This window comes from Acomys russatus, chromosome 6, assembly GCF_903995435.1.
Source record: "Acomys russatus chromosome 6, mAcoRus1.1, whole genome shotgun sequence".
Lineage (NCBI taxonomy): Eukaryota > Metazoa > Chordata > Mammalia > Rodentia > Muridae > Acomys > Acomys russatus.
In genome coordinates, this window is record NC_067142.1 from 34,095,576 (window position 1) to 34,109,113 (window position 13,538).

Here is a 13,538-nt window from a genome sequence, read left to right on the forward strand (position 1 = left end):
CCCAGATCTACAGTAAAGGAGGAGGAATGAGGGAGCTGTGGGAGCTGTAGGCCAGTCCTAGCCTAGTCCCTAGATGCTGCTAAAAACTTAAAAAGAATAGTAAAGCATTCAGAGATTTTAGAAGAAAGGCATCTCATAGATGAAAACTAAAGCTTAGTCCTTGTTTAAAAAAAAAAAAAAAAGAAGCAACAACAGTAACTATGTCTTCATCTTCCATCTTTAAAACATAAATGACCTTTGTCCTTCTATCCTTGCACTAAAAAGGAGCTCAAAGCAAACAAGTATTCAATTGATTTATGCGAGTTTATTTACTTCCTATTCTGAGATATTATGAGTAACAAAGCCTCAAGCCAGGTACGGTGGTGCATGCCTTTAATTCCAGAACTGGAAGCAGAGGCAGAGCACTATGTCTGTGAGTTCAAGGGCAGCTTAGTCTACAAAGAGAGTCCCTGGACAGCCAGTGTTACATAGAGAAACGCTATCTTGAAAAACCAAAACCCAACAAACAAAAGCAAAAGAGTAGCACACCCTCAAAAGACAGACGACAGGAGAGTGAGGAGAAGCAATGTGCAGTAATCTGCTAAAAGAGGAAGGGCCCTTCACGCAGGAGCAGCACGCCATGGCACTGCTTGTTAAATCCTCAGAAGCCACTGTTTTGCCAGCACAGGCATAGCGCAGCCTAATACCTCACACCCTGGAGTTGTCCTGGGACTGCTTTCTGTGGAATCCCTCTTCAAGTCAAGGGTTGTACTTAGAATGGTCACAAGCACTTGTCAAATAAGCACACCCTAATTCTGTGGGTCCTTTTTCTGGGGCTAGGGAGTAGAGATTTCTTTTATGTGTCGTTAATAAGTTCCCACACAATTCGATGGTGCATCTCTGGCTAAACACCGTGGGACTAATACATTTGCGTAGTGAGAGTTTTGGTTTCTTTAAAAACTCAGCTATATTATGTAAACACATTTTTGTTTTAATCCCAGGTGTGGGATATGGGTCTGCTTCAGACTGTCCACAGCAGCAGATATTTGCCTTGTGCAGGCTCTGAGAGGGGTGTGATCTTTGCCAGCTGTAGACAGTTTAATTCTGTGGACTCTGAGAGGGAATAAATGCCAGAGCCCAGAGAGGGACAGGGGCCCTTGAAGGAAGAAGGTGTTTGCTATTCCCCCCTGCTGCTTCTGGTTGCTGTTGATGCAGTCTGATGAGAAGAAGGTGAAGATATCCTGACCATGAAGACTATACTTGCCCCAAGGAACCTGATGACCCTAACTAGGAAGTAGTCAAGAGAGAACTACGTCCCTTTTCCCCACTAACGTTTTTTTTCTCATACTGGGTGTTGGAAGGGATTGGTGTGGAGAAGGAAGGAAGAGGCATAAGAACCCCATTAAAAGTGCGTAAAAAGCGTGCCAACACATTTGAATTATATTCATTCATTCATTGTGTGTGCATGCATGTGTGCACGTGTGCACAGGTGTGGAGGTCAGAGGTGAGGTTTCAGGAGAAAGTTCTCTCCTTCCATTTGGGTCCCAGGGACTGAGCTTAAACCATCAGGCTTGACAGGAAGTGACATTACTCACAAAATGATCTTGCCCGAGGCATACATTTTAAACATGGAGACAGGTTCCAGTTGAGGTAAGAGGGAACCATTTAGAAAAAAATTATGGTGTATCTGTAACATTCTCATATGCATGTGATGTCCTTTGAGAAGTCTAAAATTTAGAAATTTGGGGTTACAACAATCTTTTTCTTACATTTATATCTGTTTTTGTTCTGTTTTCTTTTTTCTTTTTTGTTTTGTTTTTGTTTTGACAGAGCCTGGCCTCACACTCAGAGCCCTGCCTGTCTCTGCCTCCCGAGTGCTGGGATTAAAGGTGTGACAGCCAGCTATCTATTTCCCTCAGGTTTTACAAGTCTTATCTACCTATACCCCATACGATCACAGATCATCACCATTATCTAAAGTTTTCCCCTTCAGCATTAAAAACACCACTAACAACACCACCAACGAGACAAGAGCCCAGCAGGCAAAGGCACTTGCCACCTCAGTTCGAGTCTGCATTGTAGGAGGAGAGAACCAACTTCCAAAAGCTCTCCTTTGACCTGCACATGAATGCTGTGGCATGTGTGGCCACACACGAACACAATAAATAAATGTTTGTTTTAAAATACCTCTCAATAACCACTATTACTCTCTATGTAGCAGTGTCTTAAGAGCTGAGGGAGGCAGCACAGGTCTGTAATCACAGCTCTTCGGGAGGCTCAGGCAGGAAGAGCACACGAACAAAGCCTATGTGGGGTACAGAGTGAGGCCATGGCCAACCTGGGCAACTTAGTGCGATCTTGTCTCAAAACAAAAAGTAAAAAGAAGTCAAGGAATACGGCTCAGTGGAGGCCTTGCTTAGCACGTGTTAGACCCCAGCTTCAATTCCCAGGATGGGGCGGGAGTGAGAGAAGAGAATTAGACTGAGAGTGTTTGCTGTGTTTGCTGTGTCCATTCACTAGCTTGGTGGTAAGATCAGGGTTAGAGCATGTAGGTGAGTTAAAACCTACTGCCCAGGAAAATGTTAATTGTGACTTGTCAAATACTTGTGAATAACTGGGCCTATGGTGTCAGGGCCTTGTAGGAGAGGCCCAGAGAAAGAGGCCTAGCTGGTAGCATGACAAGCCAGGAGAACCCTGCGAGCACACTTGGTGAGCTTGTGTGGAGTATGAGCGGGAAGATATGTGACTGTGTGTGTGAAGGCAAGCAGTGACTCCTGGGCTCCTGTAAGAAGTTTCCAGAAAGATGAGTTCTGAGAAGATGATGGCAGAGAAATACATATATACACATGCCCATTGCTTCAACAATGACAACGTGTTGTTATAGTGAGTGCTTTAAAGTCTTAACTTAAAAGTGCTTACCTGAAAGTCACACTCTTGTTCCCAGTTAAGGCACCACTGGTGCTGACAGGGCCAGAGCATGGATACTGGTAACTAGAGCTCACTGAACTGTCCATCATGCTTCTAGGTGTGATATCCTTGGCTGGCTCTCAGTTTTAATTTCTACTGGTCAACCCATGAAACCTGGGCAGGTAGCAACTATCCACTGGTAAGAGTCACATGTGGTAACTGGGAGGAAATATGTTTTTAAGGCATTGGTCCCTTTCCTCTTTCTTTCTCTGTGCTGATGTTGGTGCTCGTTAGTGCAGTGAAGTTAGCTTAGCACCTCTAGGCTAGGAAATTTGTCTCAGATGCAAAGCGATGCTTTAAGTCTCTCTCACACTCCTGGCACAACGGCCTTTAAACAACAGCATCCTGACAGGAGCCGCATTCTGTAGCCTCTCCAGAGACGGGCTCACATTCTTCTAGGTATAAAGAATGACTTGTGTATAACTGAAGAGACTGGCTTAGGGCCTTGGTTTGCTTCATGCTACTGAAACATAAACATCTCTACAGAGTGTGCACAGACAGTCTGATAAACTTTCTGACAATTAAGTCAGGTCTGTCTAGCTGACTTCATTTTCCTAAAATATGGTTCCTCAATTGGAAATGTTCTTCCCCCAACTCCAGTTCCCTCTGTGTAAATATCCTGCTGTGGGATAAGATTTAATGACATCTCCAGCTTTCATTTTTACTGTGTGGACTCTGGCACCCACCTCTACATGATTAAAAAGTGTCCTGCCCCACTATAACAGGAAAATTAGAAATTTTACTATGTATCAATCTTGGCAACTTCAGATGATAAAGTGTGCTAATCATTTCCATTAATTTACTGCTATAAGAATAACATGTAATTAACTTGTTATTTTTTTAAATTTACAATGTTCTAGAAACAAAATATGCCCCATGGTCTCACCCAAGTAAACTTCTAAGACAGTTACAAGAATGCCTGTGTATACTGTACAGTCTCCACAAAAGATGCTGATGTAAAATACAAACTCTTAAAAATGGAAAATCACAAAGAGTAGGTTAGTAATCTTAAGCAGCAGCCAGGAAAGCCCACAGGCACCTGGATATGAACAGGCAGATTCCACAGATGAGAGCGTGTGAAGAAAGCCAATGCCAGTGTGCTCAGGGTTGTGACCGCCACAAGTTCTTGCCACTATGGTCTTCCTCGATGGTTCTTACAGATGCCATCTAAGAAGCTGAGGATGACACTCCTGCCTGCCTGGAGCTAATAACAGGCATGTTAAGATTCTCTGTTACCAACTCCTTTCTGGTGACCTTTTATAGGATGTACAAGGGAGGAGGGACCCGAGGGAGGAGGGATCCGAGGGAGGAGGGATCCAACAGATGAGGCAGTACATGATCCACTTAGACCCAAACAGGCTGGAAAGACCATCTCTGAGTAAATTGCCGACTGTTTCCAGACTGTCCCCTCTAGCTTTTTACCTGACTTTGGAGTGATGTGGAATTTTTTGGGTTCTAGGCTAGCTCTAGCAATGTCCTAGAATAGCCAACCCAATTGACCAGTGGAGGATATATAGATTTCCTATATCTCAGAAGTCCGTGATATTTGGGTACAGTAGAGGTAAAATGGTTATCTAAATATATTTCTAAAAGAAGGAAAAATGGACTTCTAAAGAAAAGGATTCCATTAAGTTTATATCCTAAGGAGGGTATGCTTATAAGCTGCAAGGCAAGACATCTGAAACACACAGGGTTAATGCTTACTTGCCTAACTCCTGATAAATCAGCTTAGGTTTTTGAATTATACTTCCTAATGGATTTTTCACTAGTAAACATCTCTAGGAGGTTCTGGTTTGCTTTGCTTTTTGATATTCTAGATAAACAAAACAAAACATGAGTTAGATCCAGGGAGAAAAGGCTTTGAGTACCATGGGGAAGGGGTGGGTGGGTGATTGGTACAGGAGACATAAAGCCAGCTTCTCTTCATTCTGTTGTCGCTCAAACTAAGCACATTTCAACTGTTAGGCTGACATGGCTTCTCACTGTAGAAAGCGGCTGGCTAATCCCTACAGGGAGACTACTGAGTAAATCTAGAGATAAGTGTGCGTAAATGGTCTCAGGGGAACAGTGAGCAAGGAAGTGCCATCAGAGGCAAGCACAGCACAGACCAGGGAAGTGAACACTGAAGGGTCTGCACAGAGGAGGCCAGGAAACGAGGAGTTCTAGGTCACAGAGTTCAGAGATCTCTGCTCCTCGGGAGACTGGGATTATAGCCACCTATGCTCTGGGAATGGCCTGGTTCTCTTACTTATGGCCTCTGAACAGTTGTTCTTTTAAAAGCACAACAGTTACATTTAGTCCTCTCTAAGGTCTAGGTATCTTATGTCTACAAAATAAGATTAAATATTTCAAAAAAAGGTGTGAAGCTTCACCCAATTTGCAGGTTAACGCCCAAATATATTACAGCATGTATTTTAATCAGGAAGTCTTGGAAGGAACATCTTTAAGAGTTTTTGTTACAGATCATTTTGCTCTACCTTTCACTCAAGACAAATGAAAAATGGCCATTGAGATGGGTCTCTGGTGTTTGAACTAGGTAAAAATGCCTCAGTGGAGGGATTACTTTCACAGCTTAAATGGCTCAGGTGGAGTCAGCAAATAGATACTGGGAATGGGACCCGGAGCAGAGGAGACTTAAAGCTATTGAGAAACCAGTAAGAATCCAGTGAGCTGAGGTGAAAAGAATGCCTAGCTGTTAAAACATGGGCTGAGAAAAGCCCCAAATTAAGAAGCAGGCGCCTTCTTTTCATACCTCTTGAAATACTCGATAACAGCCCATGCTTGGCTGCTTCTCCTGAGAGAGCAGAGAAGACGGCCACTAACTCAGACGGCAGTCCTAGAGAGGGATGGAAAGCCAGTATGGTTTTGATTTCTGAAATGAGGAGGACCTCCAACACACCAGAGGCTGGATTAGAAAATCCCCACAACGGGCTGGAGAGATGGCTCAGAGGTAAAGAGCGCTGGCTGCTCTTCCTGAGGTCCTGAGTTCAATTCCCAGCAACCATATGGTGGCTCACAACCATCTATAATGAGATCTGGTGTCCTCTTCTGGCCTGCAGGTGTACTAGTAGGTAGAATACTGTACATATAAATAAACAAATCTTTAAAAAAGAGAGAGAGAGAGAGAATACTTAAAAAGAAAAGAAAAGGAAAGGAAAGAAAAGAAAATCCTCACATAAGCTTTTAACTTGAAAGGTATCAGGATTCAGAAAGGCACATAATTGAAACCAAACCCTTTTTACCAAGTTTAAAATAAAGTCATGGCTCTGGAAAGCTGGGCCCAAGGGAAAGGAACAGACCAAGTCACATGTCTACTGCCAAGGCTGAAACTGCTTTAACTCATGTTCTTTGGAGTCAGGGTCTGACCCCACAGTGATGGGAAAAAAAAAAAAAAAAAAAAAAAAAAAAAACCCTCCTATTTACATTTCCAAAAGAAGGACTAAGCAGAAGGAACATTTTATATCATGTTCTGTATTCTAGCTGAGCCAGGGGAAACAAGATGAGCTATTCTGGGATGCCCCACAGAGAACCACCCTTTCTTTTCAGAGTTCTCAAGACTGAAGGCTGATGAGAAACAAGCCAATAGAAGTGAGGCTGCAAGGACAGAATTTAAGACCAAATTTCAGAGCCCTTGAAAGCCCAGTCAGAGTAATAATCTCTCTTCTCTCTTCTCTCTCTCTCTCTCTCTCTCTCTCTCTCTCTCTCTCTCTCTCTCTCTCTCTCTCTCTCTCACACACACACACACACACACACACACACACGTGCATGCAGTCACAAACTATTTTGGTTTCCTCAATATGTCTATGTAAGACAAAAGTGTCCTGGCCTTGCACCTCATAATTCAAATGCATAAGATTTCAAGGAAACTTGAATATGGACAATTACTGGTCTGTAGTGTTGGAATAGATCTTTCCAAGTCTGTATCTCCAGTACAATAGTTAGGATCTTATACAAGCTTAAAATAGATGAAAAAAGAACAAGATTTGTGTAGAGATGTGATTGATGGATCATGGGAAGACAAGGGCTATATTAGTTTCCCTACATGTTCATTAAAAAGCATTATCTCCTTATTACCATCAAAGTTTCAATTGTACTAGTTTTCTATTACCACCAAAACAAATGACCATGAAACTTGGAATCCTAAAACATGCATTAGCATTATCTCAGCTTTGTAGGTCACAGCGCTGGCGCTGCTCCAGTGGCTTCTTTGTTCTCGCCTTTGAGCTCATCCGTCAGGAGACTCCAAGATCCTGCAGCTTAGGCTGCAGGTCCCTGTGGCTTCCCTGCTTTCAGCTAGTGGCCACTTGGGGCTTGTGGGGGGTTTCCACATCCCTTCTCACTCAGCCGCTTCCCCCTTCAGTCCAGCAAGGGCATTTGGGTCTTTTCCACCCTTCATATGTTTTGCCCTGTTGTGCCATCAGGTCTGCCTATCATAAGGTCAACTGTGTATACAATGGTTACATAGTCATGCAAACCTATCTTTTCATAAATATAGGGTCTGGAGATTAGGCCAGGCTATAAACTGAGAGCCATTTCCAACTTTCTCCCTTTAACAACAAAGCATGGCCCAGTTAGTAACATCCTAGAGGAAATATGGCCTCTCAGCTGCACTGAGTAACCACATATATTCAGCATTCAAACGACACTAAAAACACTGCTTTATGCTAGAAAAAGTGCTTATCCGTGTAAGCCTGTGTGAGAGACAGTAGATTTCTAAGCCAAAAAAAAAAAAAAAAAGCAACTTTTTTTTTTTTTTTTTTTTTTGGTTTTTCAAGACAGGGTCTCTCTGTGTAGCCTTGGCTGTCCTGGACTTGCTTTGTAGACCAGGCTGGCCTTGAACTCACAGCGATCCACCTGCCTCTGCCTCCTGAGTGCTGGGATTAAAGGCGTGCCCCACTACCGCCTGGCAAAATCAGCAACTATTAAATCACATTCATCTTCCACATATTAAACTCTTCTATTTGTCTTTACCAACTACTACTTAATACATATGGAAAAATAGCTACATGAGAAAGTCACATTCACCACTTAATATATGTTATAGCTATATTGTATTTTTATTTATTATTGTTAATGGCTGTGTACGATGTGCATATGTGGGGGACAGAGGACAACTTTGCGGCATCAGTTCTTTTTTGTGTGTTAGAAACTGATGAATATTTATTAAGTGAATCCATGATTATAAATAAGCAAAAACGTGAGAGATCACCTTTGGATTTGACTTACTTCTTTTTTTTATTATTATTTAACTTTTTATTGATTCTTTGTGAGTTTCACATCATGCACCACAATCTCATTCCCTGTTCCTTTGTACCTGCCCTCTAACTCTTGCACCCACCCCCACAAACACATGCAAAAGAAAAAAATCTTATTGTGGAAGCTGCGCTGTGTTATAACTTGTCACACAGTATACCCCTTTGTCCACACTCCTTTGCTTGCAAATGTTCATTGTAATGCGTCATCTGTCTGATTTGAGGCCTCTGGCTTCTGCTACACTGCCAGTACTGGATTCTCACTGGGACTCCTCTCAGAGTCCTGATGTTGCCCTGTGTCATGGAGATCCTGCAGCTTTGGATCTGTAGGACCAGCCCCTCCACATGCCTCAGCAGTTCAGATAGGGTGGGTGTTGGGGCGGGTGGCATAAGTTCTACATTACATTCCATGGATCCCAGGAATCAAACTCAGCTTGTCTGGCTTGCCAGTGCTTGACCACCGAGCCATCTCTTAGACCCTGTAACTACTTGGGGGAAAATGTCACATGCTGATAATGACTCATTATTGGCTCCTTACTTGTTTGTTCAGTGTGGAGGAATGAATGAATGAAGATACCTGCCGAGTAGTAGTACCTTGCATATTCTACTATATCTTACTACATTTTAAAATAAAAAATGACTGGAGTTGGCAGATGACTATGTGAGAAAAGGCTCCTGGCTACCAAGCTCGATGTTGTGAATGTGACTCTCCAAGACCCACAGTGTGGAAGAAGAGAACTGACCCTGCAAGTTGTTCTCTGACCTCCACACCCATGCTGTAGCATATGTGAGCGCCTCAAATAAATATAACAAGTAAAAAAAAAAAGTGGGCTACATTTTACAAATACTGTTGTTCTGGTGCATTTATTAAGCTCCTGAAATGTTACTGGGATTTTACAGCTCATAGTTCTGCAGGTCCTAAAGAATGTCTGGGTTATTTTGGAATTACAAAACGTACTTACCTTAGGAGGAATTATATGAACATACAAAGTCTTCTATACAATATCTGAGGCAAACCATTTTTTAAAGATAATTCTAAGGTTATGAGCTCACCCATGTTTTCTAACTAGCTATCAATGTGCTGTGACTTCCCTGCAATAGGGTCACTCTACCTACGGCCTGGATATACCAGTGTGCACAGCTACTTGAATATATATTGCAATCATTCATAACTGGGCCCAGTAAAGCCTAACTGCTCCTCCAAAGGCAGTTTGCTAATATTGCATATAGTAATTCAGACATTTGGGACTGGGGCTGTAGCTCAGTGGCAGAGCACTTGCCTAGCATGTGCTGAACACCATCCTCAGCACAAGAAAGCCATTAATTGAAAAGTTCCCAGCTCCGATCTGAGCCCCCTGGAAGCCCAGTCTTCAGGTGTCCTTGTGTTTCTGAGTGCCCAGTCACACCTCTTCAAAATGATAAGCTTCCCACGCTCAAAGCCCAAGAGATGTTTTCTGTTTGTTTGATTTTTGGGACAGGGTCTCACCACGTAGCCCTCATGGCTTCTAACTGTGGCAACCCTCTTGCTCCTGCCTCCTGAATGCAACCATGTCTTTGTGTGCATGCGTGCAAGCGAATGTGTTTTGTTTTTATGAGATATGGTTTTATGTACCTGAGACTGTCATCAAAATCACCATGTAGCTACATATGCTTTGAACTTCTAATGCCTCCAGTGTTGGGATGATAGGCCTATGACATCATGCCTGGCTGGCTGAGATGGATTTTTCTTCCTCCCTCCTCTCCCTCCCTCCCCCCTTCTTTTTCCTCCTCCCTTCCTTCCTTCCTTCCTTCCTTCCTTCCTTCCTTCAACATAATAAATGCCATAGTTTGTTGGATAACAGTTGTTTGAATTTTATTTGCACCAAGCTGTTAATTAAAAAATTGAAAGTGGCTTCCTAGGTTTCACATCCCAAGAGGAAAAGAAGGGCGGGCAAGGTAGTTCAGCAGGTAAGGCACTTCCCCTACACGGCTCCAGTCGGCTGACCTGAACCATAGAGAGGTCAGAGGATAGAACCCAGTTCACTAAGCTGTTCTTGGTCCTCCATTCATGCACCATAGCACACAATACAAACAGTAAATATTCAAAAGGAAAATAATCCCAAGCACCTAAGCCACATGAGGCCAACACTATTTCTCAGTAACTTCTATAGATCAGGATATCCTTTGTTTTTAACTTTTTCTTTTTTCCCCACAGAAACCAAAATATCAGCTCATCTATTGGAGCCATAGATGTACTAGTGTGATGAACAGGAGTCATTTGAATTGCCTTGGGATAACCCATGTTCAGCGTTTGGTTCAGAAATGGTGATCTCTAGCATTTAGCCCCCGACTCTTCAAACAGTGATGTTTTAGACAGACAGCAGTGTTCACTCTGTCTTTTCCTTAAGTACCTGTGTCTTGCCAGCATTGCCAGTAGAATAATAAATATACAATTACAAAATCTAAGACACACCTTTGATCTTGTAGGCATGCCTATAAAATAGAGTAAGGCAACAAATAAACTGATTGAATGCAATCAGGGGCCAGGTTATCTGGTTCCTACAGTAAACAAAAAGGGAGAGACTCATACTTACCAGAGATCTTGGACAACACTTTAAGTAGGGTTATAGACATCCTAGAGTCTGAGCCTGGTGGTCATTAGAAATGACACAATCATGTGTGACTTATGGGAAATCTGCCACAGGTTAGGGCTTTGCTAGAACCAAATATACCCCATAATATCACTCCCTTCTGAAAGGCAGAGCTCTAAGATTAAATTTTCCTGCCCCTGCAAAAACTAAAACAAAATCAAACCAACAAAACAAAGAAACTGAACCAAAAATTATTATTCTACTTTCATTCTTCTACAGGGAAATGGAATCTTCAAAACCACAGTTGTTTGGATTTAGGGGTCTCCTAGAGCTGATTTGGTCTGTTAAAATGTAGACCTCAGCAGAGGAAACACTGTAGCTGACTGGAGGCAGAGCAAGAGTCCTTCAGGTAAGAAAACCCTAAGCAGTTCATGCTCTACTATTTCCAAACTTGTTACAACTTAATTGGTTCCAAGTTGCAATATTTGTTGAAAATGTATTTAACAAAGCAAATTAATAGCATAAACAAAATAAAAAATTACCTGACTATAAGGATCTGTTTTTGAGTTCTAAAAATGGCTTTAAAGTAACAATTTATATATAATTGTCAGACATACTAGACATGATGTGGGGTCACACTACCACAGGGCATGGCGTATTTTTTTTCCTTTCCAAAGGTAGAAGCCAATAGCTTTATCTAGACTGCAAAATAATGAGCTGAAATGGCTGTAGGTCAGAGAAGCTAAGTAGGATGTGGGCTAGATCCATAAATAAAACGTTTCACTTGAGTGTTAAGGAATTTATTTGCTCTTAATTCTAATTTTAAAATTATAGTTTTAAAATGGTATAAAAAGTCTCTTTCCCAATTAGTCTGCAAGGTTTCTTCTCCTTTGAAATAGGTTGAGTTGCCCTCATCTCCTTTTTCAAATCAGATTCAGTAGTCAGGAATACTGTCAACCATCTAGGAGCTAATTCATAGAGTCACAGTAACAGCTGCACATCTTAAGGTTAGGAAAAAGGCTCTGGGTCCTGGATGGTATTTTCAGTTATGAGATCTTAGGTAACTGCCTGATGCCCTCCAACTCAAAGGTTTCATCAATGAAATGGGATAATGGTCCTCAGGGCTTAAGGTTACTGATAGCAATTAAATAAGGTAGGAAATATAAGTGCTGTGTTAATGATGGTTACTCAAAGTGCCAGTTTCTCCTGTGTTTCCATGCTGCCTCTCTTGTCCCTCTTTGGTCCTTTGATTCTCCCAATGCTTGATGACTATTAGAGAGATTAAGATCAAATAAATTCCTTGGTGCTCAAGTGAAAGATTTTGTGGATCCAGCCCATTTCCCACGTACCCCTTCTAACCGACAGCCATTTAAACTCATTATTTTGCTTTGTGTATGTTATTCTTCCTCAAAGCAATGCAACCATTTTAAAAGATTTACTTTACAATTCAACTTCAATCCAAAACTACTTAACTTTTCACACAGCCTTTTAAAATAGCTACGTATATTCTAACAGCACCATATGACCAAAGACGTTGGCTGGAGCAGGGGCTGTGAAGACACCCCAGTTCCAGGCAACCAACACCCAATGCATAAAAAGCACGTCAAGTTCAGAACTAAGAAAGAACAAAAGGCTGATGAAGTCCAACTCCAGTCATTTCCCTTGGCCTTCTGGGTACAACTAACTGTCAGCCCCCAACATGAGACCGAGTGAAAGCCAAGCCAAGTTAACGTGAATGGTCTGGGAATGTCTTCAAACTGTAAAGACACAATTCCTGGCCACACAACTGCTACTCACTGAAAACTAGGAGTCAGCTGCACACTCATAGCCAGCTGACTCAATTTCCTCAGCTTCTGGATCCTTTGAGACCAGGAGCTTCCTGCTGTAACAGAGCGCTGATTCCAGTGCTCCTGGGAAAGCAATACAGAACCTGCCATCTTACTGCACGAGCTTCCGGTGGGATGTGCAAACAGTCAGGGGCAGCAGCACCATCTCTGCTGTTGGCTGCTACCTCCACTTTATGCGTAGTCCTTTCTTAGACATGTTTACCTCTCATAGCTTTAGTCAACACTATCAATCTTTTCAGTCCGTAATTAATTTCTTATGTCTTGAGCTCTAGATCAGCTCTTAGCACCTGGATCAAAAGTATCTCAGGTGCTCTCTCTAGATTTGGGGGCATTTGCATAAGAAATGTTGGAGGCAGACCCCAAAACAAGAAATTCGTTTGTTTCTTATATGCATTAGACATGTAGCGTAAAGATGCTTTTTTACTGTATTTTTAGTGCAGATTTTCTCCTTGAGGCATCATGTTGGCCCTCAGAGTTTTCAATTCTGCAGCCTTTCAAACTGTGTCTTAGACATGTTAAACCTACATTTCCTGAATGTCACTATCTGAACATCTCAATCTTATTCAATCAATTTTAACCTAAAATCACTTTTCCCACTCAACATGTTTCTTCCTTTGTCTTTTTGTCACTTTTCAGTTTGTCACTTTTCTGTGTCCATCCTTGCTCCTGTTCTATCAGTGTTCACTTCCCTGTGCCCCTTGGAGAACATCTCAGATCTGCCACGTCTTACCTGAAACCCTGCCATCAAGGGGACAACTGACTGGGGCATTTCCTGCCTGCCCCAGTGTTCAGCTTCTGATGTTATTTCTCCAGTATGCAATTTGGATCACAACTCTACTTCAAACCCTTTGTCAATTCTTTGTCCACAGGATACTCCCTAAGTCCTCAGAATGAAAGACTAAGAGCCGCCTGGTATGATCCCT

At 42.2% G+C, this 13,538-nt stretch overlaps 1 protein-coding gene across 5 annotated transcripts in view; it reads right to left on the reverse strand.

Annotated features, from left to right (window-relative positions):
• The window catches only part of Ppp1r12b (protein phosphatase 1 regulatory subunit 12B), a 202,791-nt gene that overhangs the window by 21,210 nt on the left and 168,043 nt on the right, over positions 1-13,538 (reverse strand). The window lies entirely within an intron of this gene.